Below are 5,685 nucleotides of genomic sequence, written 5' to 3'. Positions count from 1 at the left end.
GCCTGTGGTTTATGAATATTTAGATTTTCATTATTGTGCTCCCAGTGGGCGTGTCATAGATGCAGTACGGAGCATGGTATGAGAGGGCCTCCATCCTACGCTCGGATCTGTGACTGAGGTTGTCGGGGCAAAAGGCGCACACGCTTTCCACTCCACCAGGTAATGCCGAATGTTCTCCACATTCATTGTGTTCATCCCGTGCCCTCTGCGGTGAGTGGGAGCCTGGGCCGCCCGTGGTGCTGTGAAGGACTCACACGGATGTCCTTCTTGGTGGGTGGGTTGTGACCTGTTTCACACTTCATTACTGCTGTAGGTGGGGCCTAGCAGAAGGTGCTTAGGGCTGGGAGAAAGATCAGAGCTTTGTTCAAAGACTGCATTCTCGTCCCCATGGGTGCTTTCGCGAGAGTGAGCCTGGCCCTTGCGCAGTCCCTGACTTCCTGGGTCTGCACGCAGTCTCTTCCATGTGCTCCCAGCACTGAGATGCCCTCTGCCATGAGGCCCTCTCCAGAGCTCGGCAGATGCTGGCACCTGCCCCTGAGCCTCCAGGACTGTGAGCAAAGCAAACCCCTTTTCATTTTAAAGCACCCAGCCTCAGGTGTCTTTTTACAGCAACACAGAATGGACTAAGAAAACCACGAATGGTGGAAGCATCCTTTTACTACGATTGCATAGTATTTTTTGGTCAGATATCCATTCAAATATTTTTGTTACTTTTTTATTGGATTTATTATCTTTGTTCATTAATTTGCAGGATTTCTTAAATATTCCAAACCTTTGTTACAGGTGTTGCAAACACATTTTTCCATTTGTGGCTTTTGTTTTTAAACTTTATGGTGTCTTAGTGATGAACAGAATTCTGCTTTTTTTTTTTCTTCATTTCAGCAAATATTTTCTGAGCACCTAATTTGGAGTAGAAATATTTTTTGGCATCAGGGATAAATGAGTAAGCAAAATGGACCCATTCCCTGCCCTCAGAAATTCTGCATTTTAGTAGGATAAGACAAGCAATAAAAATAAGTAAAACTAAGGAAAAGAGTTTGAAATCCATGCTACAAAGCATCTTCAAAAGTTCATAGGCAAAATATATTTTATGAAAAAATTATGGGGCTGGCATTGTGGCACAGTGGGTCAGGATGCTGCCCGTGATGCCAGCATCCCATCTGGGTGCCAGTTTGAGTCCCGGCTGCTCCACTTTCAATTCAGCTCTCTACTAATACACCTGGGAAAGCAGTGGAGGTTGGGCCCAAGTGTTTGGGCCCCTACACCCAATGGGAGACCCAAATGAAGCTCCTGGCTCCTGGCTTCCACCTGGCCCAGCCCTGGCTGTTACTGCCATTTAGGGAGTGAGCCAGTGGATGAAAGATCTCGCTGTCTCTGTAACTATGCCTTTCAAATAAATAAATAAATCTTTTAAAAAGAAAGAAGAAAAAATTATTAATGCATTTAAAAATTCTTTTACCCCAAAATAAGTGCATCATTTTTGGAGGATATTATCATGAGCTTTGCCCAAACTCTTTTTTTTATTTTTTATTTATTTATTTATTTATTTTGACAGGCAGAGTAGACAGTGAGAGAGAGAGACAGTGCCGGCACCGCAAGGCAGAGGATTAGCCTAGTGAGCCACGGCGCTGGCCCAAACTCTTTTTAAAAATTAAGTAATCAAAGGCCAGCACTGTGGTGCAGCAGGTAAATCCACCGCTTGCAGTGCCGGCATCCCATATGGGCGCCAGTTCGAGACCCGGCTGCTCCACTTCCAATCCAGCTCTGCTGTAGCCTGGGAAAGCAGCAGAGGATGGCCCAACTGCTTGGGCCCCTATACCAGTGTGGGAGACCTGGAAGAAGCTGCTAGTTCCTGCTTCGAATCAGCGCAGCTCTGGCTGTTACAGCCATCTAGGGAGTGAACCAGCAAATGGAAGACCTCTCTCTCTCTCTGCCTCTGCCTCTCTGTACCTCTCTTTTTCAAATAAATTAATTACATCTTTAAAAAATTTATTTTCACTTCATTTGAAAGGCAGAGGTCAATAGAGACGGATCCATCTGCTGGTTCATTCCCCAAATGTCTGCGACAGCCTGGCTGGGCCAGTCTGAAGTCAGGGGCTGGGAACTGCATCCAGGTCTCCTGCGTGGGTGGCGGGGCCCAAGTACGCTGGCCGTCACCTCGCTGAACGTGCATTTGCTGAGTGCTGGCTGGAACCGGACACTCACATGTGGGGTGCCAGCAACCCCAGCGGTGCCGTAACCACTGTGCCAAATGAGTACCTCGAAACTCCTCTCCTCTCTTCCGCAGGCTTGTCGTAGTCCTCTCAAAGGGCTGAGATTTTCAGTCTAGGAAGTTGCAACAGTGGTACTAGTGTGAAACATAGCCTTGGCGGTTCTTAATAAAATGCGATTTTCACATTTTCTTTGTGTGAACAATTTCTAAGCTTCTAGCTATATAGACTTGTAGCTTACATGGTTTAGCTAAATCATTTTGATTTTTCTTGTTTAAAGCCTCTTTGTGTTTTCCCCCCTTAATTGTTTGATGAAAAAACTGTGTGCTCATTCATTGATTTTTTTTTTTTTTTGACAGGCAGAGTGGACAGTGAGAGAGAGAGACAGAGAGAAAGGTCTTCCTTTGCCGTTGGTTCACCCTCCAATGGCCACTATGGCTGGTGTGCTGTGGCCGGCACACCGCGCTGATCCGATGGCAGGAGCCAGGTGCTTCTCCTGGTCTCCCATGGGGTGCAGGGCCCAAGCACTTGGGCCATCCTCCACTGCACTCCTGGGCCACAGCAGAGAGCTGGCCTGGGAGAGGGGCAACCGGGACAGAATCCGGCACCCCATCCGGGACTAGAACCCGGTGTGCCGGCGCCACTAGGCGGAGGATTAGCCTAGTGAGCTGCGGCGCCGGCCCATTCATTGATTTTACAAACATCTACGCAGTGCCTTCCCTGTGCCAGCTGCGCTTCTGGGCAGTGTGGATACAGAGGTGTACAGAAACTCTTTCACTGATGAGCTGGCACTGAGGCTTGAGAGACTGATGGTATTGAAGTTCAAATAAATAAATAAATGCATGCTATAATTTCAGATGAAATTATGGAACCAAGTAAATTAGGGAAGGGCGTAGAGAGGGACTGCGATGCACCGTGGCATCGTGGGGATCCGCGTGGAGCCCTGAGGTCGTGAAGGAGGGAGCCACACCAAGGGGCAAGACATTCCCAGCCGCAGGGGACACTATGCAGGCACCCTGGAGGAGGGGCAGGCTTGGGGTGAGCGTGTCCTGTGTGTGTGCGTGTGTGTGTGGCGCGGACAAGGCTGGATTGTGTGTGTGGAGTCTTGTGGGTCACGTTCAAGGGCTTCGATTGTACCATCTGCCATCTGGGCTTGATTTGCAAGCACGCAGTGCAAGCTGAGTGAGATCAAGTCTCTCCTGTATTGCCTGCGTCTTCGCGTGCATTTGATGCAGTGCTGTGCAGGCGCCACCTTCTCAAGCTAGAACAGTTAGGATGCGATGACTGTCGATAGCATCTAGAAAAGACTGGATGTTTCCCATCGGGTCGTTCACCTTTGAGAAAAACCCTCCTTGGCAATATTCCCAGCTGGCTGTAACACTGGCAGTCTATTTTATAATAACCATCTTTATCTGTACTCTCGAATGGAAACTCTGGGGGCTTCGTCTATTGTGAGACCCCTTCGTCTATTGTGAGACCCTAGCATGACGGAGTCACGGGAGAATCCAGCTCCATCCACCCGCAGGTGGGGAAATTGAGATGCTCAGGGTTAGGTTGCGTGCTCAGCTCGTTGCTAATCCGTGACTCAGGTGGAGGCTGAATCCGGCTTGTCTGACGCCCAGGGCAGCATGCAAGTGTTTGAAGTTAGCCCACTCCGTTCTCTTTGCCCAGGTAGCAGCCATTCTCAGCTGTAACGTTTCTCATGATCATAATGATGGAGCTAATTTAGAAATTAGCTCCGCAAATGGCCACAGCAGCTGGGGCTGAGTCTTGGCTGAAGCCAGGATCCTGGGACGCCATCCAGATCTCCCATGGGAGTTGGCAGGGGGCCCAAGCACTCAGGCCACCGTCTGCTGCCTTCCCAGGTGCGTTAGCAGGAGCTGGATCGGAAGTGGAGCAGCAGAGACTAGAACCGACACTCAGAAGGGATGCTGGCCTTGCAGGTGGTGGCTTAGCTTAGCGGCTGTACCACAACACTGGCCCCGGGTAGATTTTTTTTTTTTTGACTGGCAGTGGTGTGGACCTGTGACCTCAGAAGCTGCACCCTGCAGGACGCAGGCAGAAACCCTTGTGGGCAGGGAAGCGGTGGGCAGCATCAGCAGAGAGCGATTTGGAGGTGGTGCCGCCCCTGTCCCATAGACTGCACAGCAGGCCGGAGGCAAAGGATCCTGCAGGAAGGGGCCCTCAGGCTGAAGGTTGATAGCCAGGTGCGGACGGAGGGCCAGGAGCCAGTCACCCGGAGCGTTCGGGAAATGCAGAGCTCACAATGTTAGGTGGGACTGATGGGACCAGTGACAGAGACGTGACAGTGATACTGCAGGGTCACAGAAATTGAGTAGCAAGGCGGGGCTTGGTCAGGGAAACACAGAAAGAGCCGGGTTGTTCCAAGCGAAACCCCGCTCTCAGAGGGTAACCCTACGCAGAGCTTCCTTGTGTCCTCATGTTTTTCCTGCCTAAGGACCAGGTGCTCAGACTTGGCCTGTGACTGATTTGTAAGCAGTTGCAGATGTGGGGAACAGCAACCTCTTGAGACAAATGCAGTGTGCGTTGTGACACCTGCAGGGTCGCCATGCGCCCGCATCTCTCGCCTGGTGGATCTGGGCTGGGCCCCGGTCCTGCTGAGGGTGCAGGTGCGTGGCCACACTCTGAATCCCCTTGCTGCATCAGGATGCTTGGGGTACAATACCGGGGGTTTTCAGGAACGTATTAGGCCATCCAGCTTGGGTGGGTTTCTTCCCCCCAAAAGAAGGAGGTGCCTCCAAGGAACCTGTTTCCTTTGAATTCCTTTTGAGGACATAGCAAAAAGTTAAATTCTTTTGCCAATATTTGGAAACTCTGCGTTTCCCCATTAGCAGAGGTGAGAGGTGCATCAGATTGATTTAAAGAAGAGATGCTCCTTAAAAACAGAAGCAAGGCCGGCGCCGCAGCTCACTAGGCTAATCCTCCACCTTACGGCACCGGCACACCGGGTTCTAGTCCCGGTCGGGGCACCGGATTCTGTCCTGGTCGCTCCTCTTCCAGTCCAGCTCTCTGCTGTGGCCCGGGAGTGCAGTGGAGGATGGCCCAAGTGCTTGGGCCCTGCACCCCATGGGAGACCAGGAGAAGCACCTGGCTCCTGGCTTCGGATCGGCGTGGTGTGCTGGCCGCAGTGCGCCGGCTGCAGCGGCCATTGGAGGGTGAACCAACGGCAAAGGAAGACCTTTCTCTCTGTCTCCCTCTCTCACTGTCTAACTCTGTCAAAACAAACAAACAAACAAACAAAAAAACCCACAAAAACCAGAGGCAAGGCCACCTGTTTGCAGCCTGTTTCCCTCCTGCCCTGACGTCACTCCTGCACCAGGGCAGGGGCTGTCTCTCTCTTGTGCGTGGCTGAGTCCCTAGTGAATGTGACTGGCCTAGCATAGGAAGCTCAGGGAGCAAATAAAGGAGTTTAATTTGCATGCACTTTCCATTTGTATTTTCTTAACTTTTTTTT

The sequence above is a fragment of the Oryctolagus cuniculus genome, chromosome 13 (assembly GCF_964237555.1).
Source record: "Oryctolagus cuniculus chromosome 13, mOryCun1.1, whole genome shotgun sequence".
Taxonomy (NCBI): domain Eukaryota; kingdom Metazoa; phylum Chordata; class Mammalia; order Lagomorpha; family Leporidae; genus Oryctolagus; species Oryctolagus cuniculus.
The sequence above is the reverse complement of the archived record's forward strand: the minus strand, read 5'-3'. Positions refer to the sequence as shown.